The sequence below is a fragment of the Mixophyes fleayi genome, chromosome 4, assembly GCF_038048845.1.
Source record: "Mixophyes fleayi isolate aMixFle1 chromosome 4, aMixFle1.hap1, whole genome shotgun sequence".
Lineage (NCBI taxonomy): Eukaryota > Metazoa > Chordata > Amphibia > Anura > Limnodynastidae > Mixophyes > Mixophyes fleayi.
The window spans coordinates 134,611,692-134,626,862 of NC_134405.1; positions in this window are offsets into that span (position 1 = coordinate 134,611,692).

Sequence of the window (15,171 nt, forward strand, 5' to 3'; positions counted from 1 at the left end):
ACCCAAATTTTCGTTCACTCACAACCGTATGGGGTGCGAACGAAAATTCACGTTATTGCGGTACCGTGGATTGACTTCGCGGCCCGTTCCGGCACGATCGCGCGGACCGGAAAGCTAATTAAATATGTCCCTTAGAGTTAAAAGTAATTAACCCCTGCACTTAAGAACTGGTAGTGTCCCTTGCTAGGAATACAACAGTTTTACAAGGACAAGCTCAGAGCATATTATTTTTTTTAATTAAGACATACGTGCAAAACAGTTTTCTCCTCAACGTCTTCCTTTTCTATCTTTCTCATTTGGCAAATGGACTGAGGAGATGATAGCTGCTTATAAGAAAGTAGATACAGACACTTTGATTATGAGCAGAGAGGTCTCGATGAGACGAATAAAACTAAAGAGGTGCTGATCCATATATTCGTAGAATATGTAAAGCGACAACGTGGCATAGTACCAGAGCAGGGAATCAGGACAGGACATGAAAAGCACAAAGTGGATGTTGTTTAAGAACTGTCTGAACCAGAGTATGCCAGCAGTCGCACGTCTCAGGACGGTAAAGATTTCTCTTTCCCAATTATTCTTCAGTAGATGGGTACGTGTGATCCTAATATGCCTATACAGCTTATTTACAAGACCACCAGATGAAGAACATCACGCACAGGTAGTGCAAGAGTCTGCAGAATGCAAGGCACGTTAGGAGAGAGAGTCTGCAGATTTCCAGGCACAGACGGAGAGAAAATTTCAACTCCATTTGGCACGACTCCAAAGGATCCACCTCAGCACATCGAGTACAAGGAGGTGATGTCTTGTGAACCCCCTCTGGAGCATTTTCTTGTTATGGAAAACGACAGGGACTTGGACATTTTCTTAAGTGGATTAGAAAACATTTTTAGACAATATTAGCTGTCCAGGTATGAATAGGCAAAGTATTTAATATCAGGTGTTTGCAGTCTGCCCCAGGACCTGGATTGGGAGAATGATGCTATAATACTGTCATTATTCAGGAAATATAACCTCACCCCAGACGTGTATCGTAAAGAAAAGTCCAGAATTTAGCAACATGGACCTACTGATGGCTACTCTGATGTGGTAGATAATCTGAAGATCATCTTCCAACAATGGATCTGTGGACTGCCTGGGCCTGATTCATCAAGCACGCATACCGATCACAACGTGTGTTTGTTTTAAGATGCACGTAAATCGTCTCTGAGTACTCTGGAATTCAACAAGATCTGAAGATACGTACACTGATAAATGCAGGTGTAGGTCTGCTTTGCTCTAGTACACAAGACACTGCAGAATACATCCAATGTCTATGAGGAATATACATGCACGAAAGAACACCCAGAAAAAAAAACTTTAATAAAAAATGTTTTCTTTTAAAAAAAATTTTCTTCTTGAAATACATTTATTAGGATGATTTTAATGTCTACTCAACATAAAATATATTTTTACAGTTACTACTGATTGCAATCACGTTACAACATGCATATGAGACTGTCATCACTAGTAATCAGGACTAAAATCAAGACTAGCCCTGTAGCTGGAGCAAAAGATATGGCAGAAAAATAAGTAAATTTTATTTTCAATGGTGCGCTCCATGGCTGTCTGTATCATCAGGGCTGCCCCTTATCTAAAGGGGGCAGCCCTGACTCTCACTATACAGACAGGTAGCCTGACAGCAAATCTGATGCTGTTGGCTTCCTTTCACTGCAGCCAATGAGACTTGACTTAGCATTCTCTGCCCCCAGACTGACAGGCAAGTGGATTTCCTGCAGGCTGCCCAGATGAAGATTGCTGTGATGAGGTAGGTAAGTGAGTGGGTGGGGTGGGGGTGTATGGCTCCCGGGGGGAGAAGGTGTGAAAAATAACTGCAGGGAGAGTGAGGAAAATTGCTGCAAGGGGAATGGCTACAGTGTGGGAGGTAATGAAAATGGCTGCAGGGTGCAGGAGGGCAATGGCTGTTGGAGGGGGTAACGAAAATGGCTGCAGGGGGAGAATGTCTGCAGTGTGTGAGGTAATGAAAATGGGCGCAGGGGGGTTGAGGTGAAGAATATGGCTGCAGGGTGGGTTGTGGTAAAGAAAACGGCCGGATTGTCACAGGGATTGGAGGAGTCAGCCTGGTTATTCTAATTATGCCAGTGTTTTGAATTAGGCAGCAGGGTGGGGGAAAAAGGAAGTGGGAGTGTTTAATAATATTCCCACAAATGTATTATTGTGTACAGATCTGGGATGGTTACTACCGCAGTATGTTCCTGCCAATACTAATCCGGATACCAAAAATCTCTGCTGAACCATGTGACAATGTTGAATCCTGCAATACTGTAGAAATGTGTGGTGGTAACTCTAAAGTAATCTGTAATAATTTCTAACCTCATAATTCTAGGGAAATGTGTAATGCTGTTAAAGACAATTTAGTACTATGTAAGAATCAAGGGTTTGAATGTAGGGACAGAGAACCATGGTCCCACAAATCTTGTGGTTGATACTGATGCAGATAGGATGCTTGCAGTGGGGGAGGCACACACATGACCCACAGGAAATGGCAGGTGGAAATAGTACCTATACTACCGCCGTGACCAGTAGTCAGAATGTTCAATACCCTGGTTATGAGTTCTGAAGATTCCTCTGAATTTTCTGTATAGAAAGGGCGGTACTCTGCTAGCCCAAGCTCCATTAGACAGCCGTCTGACGGCACAGAAGAAGTAGATTAGGGGCCAAAAAACAGTGTTACTCTGCATCTCCTTTGTGTTTTGTGTTATGAGGACATTTACTTAGCATACTTATCCTCCAACACAGTCAGATGATTTCATATTCTCCCTGGGCCTGTTCCTGTCTGCCAGCACCTGGAGCCCATATTCCACTCCTGGGCCTCCCCTAGGGCTGTACAGGAGGCCTTCCTACATGCTCCATGCTTGTGCCATCACTAGCTTGTGACAAACTGCCTGAGCCTCTCCTCACTGGATGCACTGTTTACCAACTCTTTTCTGCAATCAACCTTGCAACCTGCCATCCTTTCTGCCAAGCTTTTCTGCCATGAACTGGGCAGCTCGGTGGCTCAGTGGTTAGTACTTCTGCCTCACAGCACTGGGGTCATGACTTTGATTCCCAAGCAGGCCTTATCTGCATGGAGTTTGTATGTGCCTGGGTGCATGTGTGCCTGGGATTCCATGGTGATGATGGTGATCTGCACATAGCTGAGATCAAAGGGAAGGAGAGTGTTCTTAGGTAGCTCCCACAAGGATACTCAGGAAGCGACAAGGTTGCCAGGAAGGAATTACAGGTAATAACATGCCACACTACAACCCACTACACCTGTAGTGCATGGGGTGGGTAATGTTTATTTCCCCTTGGATATTGTGAAGAAGGACCCCAGAAAGGGTCAGCTGCCTCAGCAATACTGGCCAGCAGCGGTAAAAGATTTGTCTTACATGGTACAAGAGTGAGAGTAAAGACCTGAACTGCAATACTCTGAATCTTATATCACTTTACCTTCTTCTTTTTTATTTTATTTTTATTTAAATGGTTCAAAAACAATTATATAGAGGTGCAAATAGCAATATACAAAGATAAATATAACAATTATAAGCAAGTGTATTTATTACTATCAACAGTATGTTAAAAGCACTTTAGTTTGAACCTAATTTCCAATTATGGGAGAAAGAAGGTGTCGAAGTCAAATAATTGGATGAAGTAAACCAAATTGATTAATATTGTTTTACGGTGAGATTGCGATTATTACGCCATGTGTTATGATGCAATCGCACGGTTTCATTACACACATTTACATTCGCACTTACACTTGTAAATAATACACATTTATTAAGGTTTCAATCCACATTTATTTATTAGTAAAATGTATTAGAGGAACAGAGGAGCAGTGGAGGAGGAGGGGAGAATGTGAGAAACAGGAGGGGAGGATCAGAAGGGAAGGTGATGATCGGAAAAGTGGTGAGCCAGCTGGACCATCAGGGAGGAGGAGCATATCAGCACCCTGCCCTGACCAGGTCCCTGTATCCCCCTGATACCGTGACAACTCAGACCGCCGCATCCAGAATGTTGTGCCCCAGGCAGCCATCTGATCAGACCATGCCTTGACCTGGCTCTGTCACCTTTAAACAGGTCAGAGCCGTAGTTAAAATACTTGACTAATTCCAAGAGTGTGTGGGAATTGGTACCTTCTGAAACTTGAACAGGTGCTATTGGAGCTACAATACAAAAACTGTTGGAGAGTATTTATTTCCCCTTTCAGAACTAGACTATTTGTTCTTTTCCAATCCCCACTAAACATACACATGCTTGGACTAGTTCTTCATGAGACACCACCAATTAAAATGGATGTAATCAATTAGAATAGGCAAAACGTATTCTCAGACCATGCCCTGGTATATTTAGATGTATGAGCCACTCATTTTATTTAAACAGAATGGTTGTGGCAATTAAATGGCACCATAATAGGTCTGAGACCTCAATAGTTAATTACCAGAGATTACAACAGGATTATCAAACCCTCCTTCTGCCATGTGGCAATAGAGATTTTTTTGCATAGAGTTTTTTTTTTTTTTTTTTTTACAAAAGAGTCACTTTTTAAAAAACGAAAGAACACAGGTTCAGCTTTGCAAACGGATTGCAATCCCATCTCAGACCAGTACACATCTTACAATCATCTTTTTTATCTCTTTATTTATCGTCTTCTATTAGCTGGTGATTTATCACCAAATCCCGCTTGTTGTAGCGTGCTAGTTCAGATAACTGTGCACGCATCACAGGACTGCATCGCCAAGTTTAGGCTGCAGTATTTACACTTGTACAAATTCTCAAACAATTCCCACACAGAGTATTGTGTCACACTGACAGCAGAGTCAGCACTGACTCAGTATGGCTGGGGCTTATGTGTTCTAAGCAGGCGTCCAGATGAAAGTGCAGGGTCCAGGCAGGGACAGTAATAGTCTTTCACTGTACTGAATTAAATATTAATAATTAATATACAACTCCAGAATATATACCAGTACCTTCTCAGTTGTATGGGGTCTATCTACTATTCTGTAGTGGTCACCATCATTATTATCGCTGGAAATTGCAGCCATACAAAATGCAATCCAACTGTTATTTTCTATGCTGAGGCTGCTGTTCGAGCCCCTGAAAAGACACCCCCTATTCAACAAAGTAATTTTACTCTTCACCTGCAGCCTAAAGCGATGTCCGCACATGCTCCTAGTGATCTGACCAAGCAGGGACCAAAAAAAGCCTTTCCGACTTCACTGGACCCCATAGGAACAGGTAAGGTAATGCCATCTTGAGATGGCATTAGTTTGCAGCTTGATAAATAACTAACATCGCAGTCCAAATAGAGGTCTATGGGGAACTGCTGTAACAATCAAAAAGTGGGTTAATGCAGGAGAAATCTAAGATTTCTTCTGTTTTAACCTCTTCATAAATTGTGAAGTCCTGCGATAGCCATTCTTCAGAGAAAATATTTGTTTTCTCCATATTTTTGGGCTAGAGCAGTTTGATAAACAGACCCCCAAATCTGAATTATATGAGAATTTGTACAAGTGTAAATACTACAGCCTAAACTGTAAAATATATCATACTTGCCCACTCCTGGAATGTCCGTAAGAACTCCGTAGGGCTCCCGGGAGAGCAGGTCATTCTCCTGCAAGTGGGCAGGAATGGAGCCTTCATGACGCAATTTGCACTGAATTTGATAATTTTGGTCCAACCCAATGAGGAAATATGTCGCTTCTGCATCATTGTGGCAGGGGGTAAGTATTAAATATATGTCAGTACCTCATCATCAGCAGTATATCTGAATTATTTGAGAATTTGTATACATTTAAGTGGGATCTTACTGCCACATATATTATGCTCCATGTTCTGACACCCCAAACAGCCAAACCTAAAATTAGGAGAAATTACCCAGCCAATGTCAAGTGCAAATACTGCAGGCTAAAATGCAGCTATATAGTGCTCACTTCAAGCAAAAATGATACCTGTACAGCAGTACAAATTATAACAGAATTGATATACATGTAAGTGGGACCTTGCTGCCACAAGTATTGTGCACTGTGTTCTCGCACACCAATACTGCCAAGCATAGTGTCATTCTGTATATCACAGAATAATACACTGTCTCCATGCTAGACTTTTGAGCCCTGTCTGGTCACTATCTGAAAGTGAATCATATAACAGTCACAGTGAGTAAAGAAATCTGGTCAAATTTGTAATAAATATCACATGCAAACAGAGCAAGAAACTTTCAGCACGAGTGGCAAGACAAATATGGTTTGGTGCTAAAAAGTAAGAATATCATGTTGTACCTTATGTAAAACAAACCAGTAATGTACTTAAATTTATAAAAGATCATGAAAATCTTACTAAAGTAAGTTATACAGCAGCTATATGTATTGCACAAAAAGAAAAACCTATTACTGATGGCGAGTTTTTTAAAGAAAGCTTTTTACAATTTTCTGAAGATCTTTAGATAAATTCTCCAAACCTAAAAGATATTATTGCTTAAATTTTAGATATACTGCTCTGCTCGTAGTGATCAATGTCGTATAAGGACCATGACTGAAGATAGAAAATTGTGAAATCTTTAGACTCAATTTGGACAACAGCACAGACATAAATTAAGTAGCAAGTTTAACAGTAGTTGTATGATTTTAGTCACAGAAACACAAATCTGTTGTAGAAGAAGTATGTACAGTCTATTCAATGAATTGAACCATAAATGGGGTAGATATTCTCAAGCTCGTCTTTGAAATTACTGAAAAACAAATTGTTTTCTGTATGTACTAAAGAGGCAATGACAATGGCAATATTGGCTTTGTTGAACTTGTTAAACATAAGTTAGAATTCACTGTGTTATCCGTCAAGAAAATTTGTTCACTAAAAATTCTTCAAATATTTTAAATGACGTAATGGTTCTTGTAATCAAAATTGTTAATAGAATTGTTGCAGAATCATCAGTTACTCACAGGCAATTTAGAGCCTTCTTAGAAGAATTGGAATCTGAATATGGCAATCTCCTATTGCACTGCCGTGTACATTGGTTGAGTTGAGGGAAAGTACTCTCTCTATGTGTCAATTGTTTGGATGAAATTTAAATGGTTCTTCAAGAAATTAGTGCATCTAATATAAAATTGGAAAGCAACGAATGGGTTTGGAAACCTAATGTTTCTGACAGATATCACCATACATTTAAATGCCCTGAGGGCCTGATTCATTAAGTAAAGTAAGACAAAACAAATGAGTAACTTTGTACCTTGGCAAAACCATATTGCATTGGAGGGTGGAGCTAAATTTAAGATGTGGGTCAGATTTATATTTGGGGTAGGGCATGTCCTAGATCAACATTACATTTCAGTGTAAATATAACGCTATAAAGTATTTGTGTGCTGCATGAAAAAACATCCAGTATTTAACCTATGTGCAAAATAACAAACTAATATGCACCCCTTGCATTGTAACGGTGTTACTCATTTTTTTGTCTTACTTTCCTTAATGAATCAGGCCCTGAATGTACAACTTCAAAGTAAAAGGCAAACTGCTAATTTGTTTAAAAGTTGAGATTCATTTACAAAGAAACTTCACATTTTTGCAGATGATATTCAGAAAAGTACTCTGAGACACTTTCCAACAGTTTAAATATTTATGGACCTCTAGGATGCTATATGACAAACAAAGCTATATTTTGCCATTATACAAAGTTTCTAACAACTGTTTGATACAAATTAAGCAATTTCAGTTTATTTGATATGAGACATGTTGTAAAGCTCAGTATTTAGTACTGCTCCTGTACTGTATCTGGAGAGAATAATTAGATGATCTGTAATGTATCCCAATTATATTTCATTGGTATTTGTCATATATGTCTTTTATGAGTTTGTTTTATCTAGAATAAAATGTTTTCTATTTAAATTGCAGGTTTTTATCAATATATGTTTTTATTAATACATAATACTGGGGAATATATATCCCTTACGATTTGAGACCAATTCAGTATTTTTGATTATTTAATATTGCAGTCCTGATTTGTTTTAAATAAGTTATTATTGAGAGCAAGTTTTTTCAAGACCAAAAAAACACCACAGTTAGTGCTGCTTGCAATACATTAACACTACAAAAATCTGAAACATGTCTTGGTCTTTAGACTACAAATGATCAATCTAACCTAGCTTCAAATAAGAAAGGACATGGAAGCCACTAATATTTTAGTATCCATCTATTACTTTTGTATAAGTTTGTATATGTTGTAGAATTTTTTTTACCATGTAATGTTCAATATCTGGCACCCGAAGACAAAAACCGTGCCTATCCTTGCTCTAGACTATGCTGTTTCTGATTTTCTTAACACTCCTTTCTACGTCTCAGATCATCACCTTAACAGCTACAAGCTATCTGCCATTACTTTAACCTCAATGCTGTGAAGCTCTACCAAGTTTCTTCATACCCACAGAAATCTTAATTCTATAAATTTTTAACAAATTTCTATCTCTCTGCAAAAAACCTTCTGTCCCCAATTTCTTCATTCTCCTCTCCTGTTATGGCAGTACCATATTTTTACCAAACTCTTTTCAACAGCCCTTGATCAAATGGTTGCAGCTACTCTTCACACTCTATGTCAACTTTGATGTCAGCTGTAGCACACTAAAGTAATACCAACAAAAACTTTCTCTCCAACCAGAATGTCATCTGTGCTTCTACTGATTTCCTCACATTAATTATCTACCACTCCTATCAAAATGCTCTGGACACTGCTACACAAACTTATTTCTAATTCTAATTCTCTGCTCAGGCTCCTAACGCTAAATGCCTTTTTAATAAAAAAAAAAAAAAATTTAAAAAAACTTTTCTTATTTTGAGGTAAGGAATACAATACAAGTATAGATGCTTGTAAAAGATTAATAACAATGCAATTGTATGCAGTCATTCAATGGCAGATTAAAGGCCGTATAGTCAAGTGAAACAAAAGAAAACAAGGCCAAGTGAAACAACATTTTAATCTCTTCTCAAACCTTGTCACGGACTTACCTGTCATCGCCACTCTGCCCGGAAGCCGCACTTCCGGTTTTTGGCGGTCACATGACCGCAACCTGGAGGCAGGGAATTTGAATCCCTGTCAGTATTAGACATCCACTCTGACACTGAGTGTCAGAGCAACATCTCTTGTTCCTGGCTTTTGTTCCCTGTGGATCCCTGCTTCCTAGAACCCTGCTGTTTCCTGTGTATTGACCTCTGCCTGTCTGACCATTCTTCATCTCCAGTCCCAGTATACCGACCCGGCTTGCTGACTACTTTTCTGTTCTGGTAACCCGTGTACCGACCCGGCCTGATTAACCCCTTGCCTTCTGATTCTGCCTCCATTGTCTTCCTGTGTACCTACCCGGCCCGTCCGACTACGGAACTCCTGCTCCTACTTCACTGCACTACATCTAAGGGCGAGCCTGAGGACCGCGACCTGCGACTCCTGGCAGCAAAGCCCATCCCGCCTTGCGGCGGTTCTTGGTGAACTCCGGGGAGATCGTTAGACTCTGCACCTCAGGTAAGCCAGCACTATTTAGACTGTAGTAATATCCAGTAAATCCGTTACAATACCTATATCCTACAATCAGTTAGGTTAACTGAATATCTCGCGGGAGAACCCGCAGTGACAGTTGATATATCTGGCATAAAACAAACATTTCTTGTAGATACAGGGGCGGCCAAGTCAGCATTAAATTCTCCTTTGAGTTTACAGGTTACCAACAAAACTGTTCCAGCTATGGATGTAACGGGAAGAGTGCAACATTATCCTTTGACTAAACCTGCAGAGGATACTATTGGGCCCCTGCAAACCAAGCATTCATTTCTCTTGGCTGCAGCGGCCCTTACTAACTTACTGGGCAGAGATATATTAAGCAAAATGGGATGTGTTATTTACTGCACCCTTGATGGTGTATTTCTGGATATTCCAGGAAAGTCTACACGGGAGTGCAAGCTATAGTAGATACCCCACAAAGGCTAATGATGCACTCTACCCTTCTAGGTCAATGTCCATCTCAGGTAGAGGAAATATTTTCACAAATACCGGGTTCCTTATGGACCAAGGATGGACAATACACTGGATTGATGGCAAATATAGCCCCCGTTATGGTTCATCTAAAAAGTGGCAGGTAAACTCAATAAATACCACAGTACCCATTAAAACCGGAGGTGGAATCAGGGGTTTGTCCTGTAATTGAAAGGCTGCTGCAACAAGAAAATTTAATTCATACATCCAGTACAGCTAACAGTCCAATTTTCCCAGTGAAGAATAATGGGGGGAGGGGCTACAGATTAGTCCAAGATTTAAGGGGAATTAATAAAGTAGTTGACCGCCAATTCCCCGAATTGTTTAATACAGCTGTCATACTTATGCAGATTCTTCTATCTGCCAGTCATTTCACGGTAATTGATCTCTGTTCTGCTCTTTTCTCTGTTCCTCTTCATCCTGACTGTCAGTACCTCTTTGCTTTCTCCTATAAAAGGGTACAATACACATGGACAATATTTTCCCCAGGGGTTCATTGAAAGTCCCAGTATTTTCTCTCAGGCCTTGCATGACTGTTTGCAATCCTTCCAACCAAGCAATGGGTCTGTTATAATTCAATATGTTAACGATTTATTGATGTATTCTGATTCGTTTATATCATCCGTGTCTGATACTAAACTGTTGTTACTCCCTCACAGACTGTTACGATTTTGATGCCTTAGTCAGTATTAGCACAGGCTTACCTAGGGCGCGGAGTCTAACGGCCTTCCGGTCTTCACCAAGAACCACCGCAAGGTAGTGTGGGCTTAGCTGCCGAAGAACCGGAGGTCGCGGCCCCCAGATTAGCCTACTGACGTAAGGGAGAAAGTTCTAAGTGATGGCAGGCAGACAAGAAAATAGACAATGCGGTGCAAGTACAGGCACTAACCGTTAATTCCAGGTGTTGTAGGTCTGGAACAGTAACCGGTAGATGCACGGAGGCAATGGGTGCGTGGCAGGATCCAGAGAATAGTTGGTAACACAGCCGGGTCGGTACACAGAAGGTATCAGGTATACGGTGCCAGAGGGAGATCCAGAGAATAGTTGGTAACACAGCCGAGTCGGTACACAGAAGGTATCAGGTATGCGGTGCCAGAGGAAGATCCAGAGAATTGTTGGTAACACAGCCGAGTCGGTACACAGAAGGTATCAGGTATGCGGTGCCAGAGGGAGATCCAGAGAATTGTTGGTAACACAGCCGATGTCACGGTTCTCAAACAGAAGTACAGCTAGGAGTCATGAATTCGGTGAAAAACACTGTGTTTATTTGCAGAGAGGTGATAACAGGTAATAAGGAGCAGTGATAAATACCAGGTTCCAGCTGATGCAGCAAGTAGCATGAAATGTCCAGAAACAATCAGGTAAGGACAACAGGAAATGACATCAGGATTAGGACAACAATAACCAGCAATGACTGCTGGGAGGATCAGGTATATATAAGGGGAATGAGACACACCCAGGTGCATGAGATAATTAGTGAACATACAGGTTAACTCCTTAAGCACAAGAATAATGCACGATAGCAGCACCTCTGGTGAAAAGAGGTACTGCAGGAACACAAAATAGAAATACAAATAATAGAATGACAAAAAGGCAGGAGCTGCCATGCAAGGCAGCATGTAATGCATACGCTGTAGGCAGATCATGACAGTACCCCCTCCCTTAAGGGCGGATTCCAGACGCCCAATTACCAAAAATGTCTGAAATCATCGGAATCATAGTCCAGAATTGGGGGGCCAGCAGAAAAGTCCTCGTCCATGGGTGGATGAGCAAAGGAGACTATGCCAGCTGCCAGTTCAAGCTCTGTAGACCTTGCTCTCTTCTTTCGCTTTTTCTTTTTGCGAGAATTCCCTGGAACAGCAATTTGAACCAATTGGGTGGAGCACAAAGAAATCTCTAGGCCAGGTGAGATGGGTGGACCTGCTGACAATACAGAGGCCCCGTAACAAGGCATAGCGGGAGGTGTTGGTGAAAACTTGTTGATCACTGCCTCGACAAATAGTTGTAAGTCAGAAAGAATGGGGTGATCAGACTCAACAAAAGGGTTTGCCCATTCCATAGCCTCTCCTCTAAAATGTGTTAACAAAAACAAAACTTGCCTCTTTGGGTCACTGGCAAGGCTAGGTACTGAGGGGAAATAAGAAGCACAAAACCTCAGTAGAGCACTAAATTGAGAAAGGTGCCCCTCAAAGGTAGATGACAGCTCACACTTGGCACCCTTGGCAACGGATGGTTCGGACTTGGCAGCAGGCTTGACAGGAGACCCGGACTGGGCGGCAGGCTTGACAACAGGCCCGGACTGGGCGGCAGACTTGGGAGCAGGCCCGGACTGGGCGGCAGACTTGGGAGCAGGCCCGGACTGGGCGGCAGACTTGGGAGCAGGCCCGGACTGGGCGGCAGACTTGGGAGCAGGCCCGGACTGGGCGGCAGACTTGGGAGCAGGCCCGGACTGGGCGGCAGACTTGGGAGCTGGCCCGGACTGGGCGGCAGACTTGGGAGCTGGCCCGGACTGGGCGGCAGGCTTGGGAGCTGGCCCGGACTGGGCGGCAGGCTTGGGAGCTGGCCCGGACTGGGCGGCAGGCTTGGGAGCTGGCCCGGACTGGGCGGCAGGCTTGCCAGCACTTTGAGAAGCCTGAGGGCAGACAGCACTTTGAGAAGCCTGAGGGCAGACAGCACTTTGAGAAGCCTGAGGGCAGACAGCACTTTGAGAAGCCTGAGGGCAGACAGCACTTTGAGAAGCCTGAGGGCAGACAGCACTTTGAGAAGCCTGAGGGCAGACAGCACTTTGAGAAGCCTGAGGGCAGACAGCACTTTGAGAAGCCTGAGGGCAGACAGCACTTTGAGAAGCCTGAGGGCAGACAGCACTTTGAGAAGCCTGAGGGCAGACAGCACTTTGAGAAGCCTGAGGGCAGACAGCACCAAGTGGTAACTCGGGCTGGACCGCATGGACTGGCAACTCGGGCTGGACCGCATGGACTGGCAACTCGGGCTGGACCGCATGGACTGGCAACTCGGGCTGGACCGCATGGACTGGCAACTCGGGCTGGACCGCATGGACTGGCAACTCGGGCTGGACCGCATGGACTGGCAACTCGGGCTGGACCGCATGGACTGGCAACTCGGGCTGGACCACATGGACTGGCAACTCGGGCTGGACCGCATGGACTGGCAACTCGGGCTGGACCGCATGGACTGGCAACTCGGGCTGGACCGCATGGACTGGCAACTCGGGCTGGAGGGACAGAACCCCCTCTGGAGCAGACTGTAAGAGCAGCGCCCCCTCTGGAACAGTCGGTAAGGGCAGCGCCCCCTCTGGAGCAGACTGGAAGGGCAGCGCCCCCTCTGGAGCAGACTGGAAGGGCAGCGCCCCCTCTGGAGCAGACTGGAAGGGCAGCGCCCCCTCTGGAGCAGACTGGAAGGGCAGCGCCCCCTCTGGAGCAGACTGGAAGGGCAGCGCCCCCTCTGGAGCAGACTGGAAGGGCAGCGCCCCCTCTGGAGCAGACTGGAAGGGCAGCGCCCCCTCTGGAGCATACTGGAAGGGCAGCGCCCCCTCTGGAGCAGACTGGAAGGGCAGCGCCCCCTCTGGAGCAGACGGTAAGGGCAGCGCCCCCTCTGGAGCAGACGGTAAGGGCAGCGCCCCCTCTGGAGCAGACTGGAGCTCAGGAACAGACAGCGGCTGAAGACTCAAAACTGGACACAGTGGCAGGAGACTCGGAACCGGACACAGTGGCAGGAGACTCGGAACCGGACACAGTGGCAGGAGACTCGGAACCGGACACAGTGGCAGGAGACTCGGAACCGGACACAGTGGCAGCAGGCTCCAAGCTGGAGGCAGATGATGTGACCTCAGAGCTGGAGGCAGATGATGTGACCTCGGCACAGGAGACAGAGGCTGGCACCTCGGCACAGGAGACAGAGGCTGGCACCTCGGCACAGGAGACAGAGGCTGGCACCTCGGCACAGGAGACAGAGGCTGGCACCTCGGCACAGGAGACAGAGGCTGGCACCTCGGCACAGGAGACAGAGGCTGGCACCTCGGCACAGGAGACAGAGGCTGGCACCTCGGCACAGGAGACAGAGGGAATGGGTGCCTCAGGACAGGCGGCTGGAGCTGGCAGATTGGGTCTCTTCGCAGAGAACAGGAATGCTGGAGCATAAACAGATTTGGAGTGCCGAGAGGAAACAACAGGAGATGGTTCAGTAAGCTGACGTGGTCTACGGACAGGACAGTCCTGCAAGAAATGTGCATTGCTGGCACAGTAGAGACACAGTTTGTTGGTTACTCTGCGCTGTCGCTCCACTTCGGTCAGATGGGGGCGTGGCCCACTTGTGAACCGGGCATTAGTTAAACTGCAGTTGTTAGTTAAATGCAAATTTGACATGGTATTATTGCAAGGTGTTGGCGGCACGGATTCAGCAGCAGACAGAGTTGGCTGGGTCAAATCAACAGCATTAGATTTCAGTGAAACCGTCTCTGATAGTCTCCTGAGTGGGTCCAAAAGCAAAGCGGAAAATCCGGCCAGCTGGGAGCGCAACAATATAATGTCCATTTGTAAGGTTTGTAGCAGGGGTGATTCCATGATAGGTAAAACAGACATGTTGCAAAAGACAAATGAAAACTTGATTGCAGCAAAAAGGTCCCAGAATAAAACAAAACTTTCACCTGACTCCAAAGCTGTTTTTTAGGCTGGTTATACTGTCACGGTTCTCAAACAGAAGTACAGCTAGGAGTCATGAATTCGGTGAAAAACACTGTGTTTATTTGCAGAGAGGTGATAACAGGTAATAAGGAGCAGTGATAAATACCAGGTTCCAGCTGATGCAGCAAGTAGCATGAAATGTCCAGAAACAATCAGGTAAGGACAACAGGAAATGACATCAGGATTAGGACAACAATAACCAGCAATGACTGCTGGGAGGATCAGGTATATATAAGGGGAATGAGACACACCCAGGTGCATGAGATAATTAGTGAACATACAGGTTAACTCCTTAAGCACAAGAATAATGCACGATAGCAGCACCTCTGGTGAAAAGAGGTACTGCAGGAACACAAAATAGAAATACAAATAATAGAATGACAAAAAGGCAGGAGCTGCCATGCAAGGCAGCATGTAATG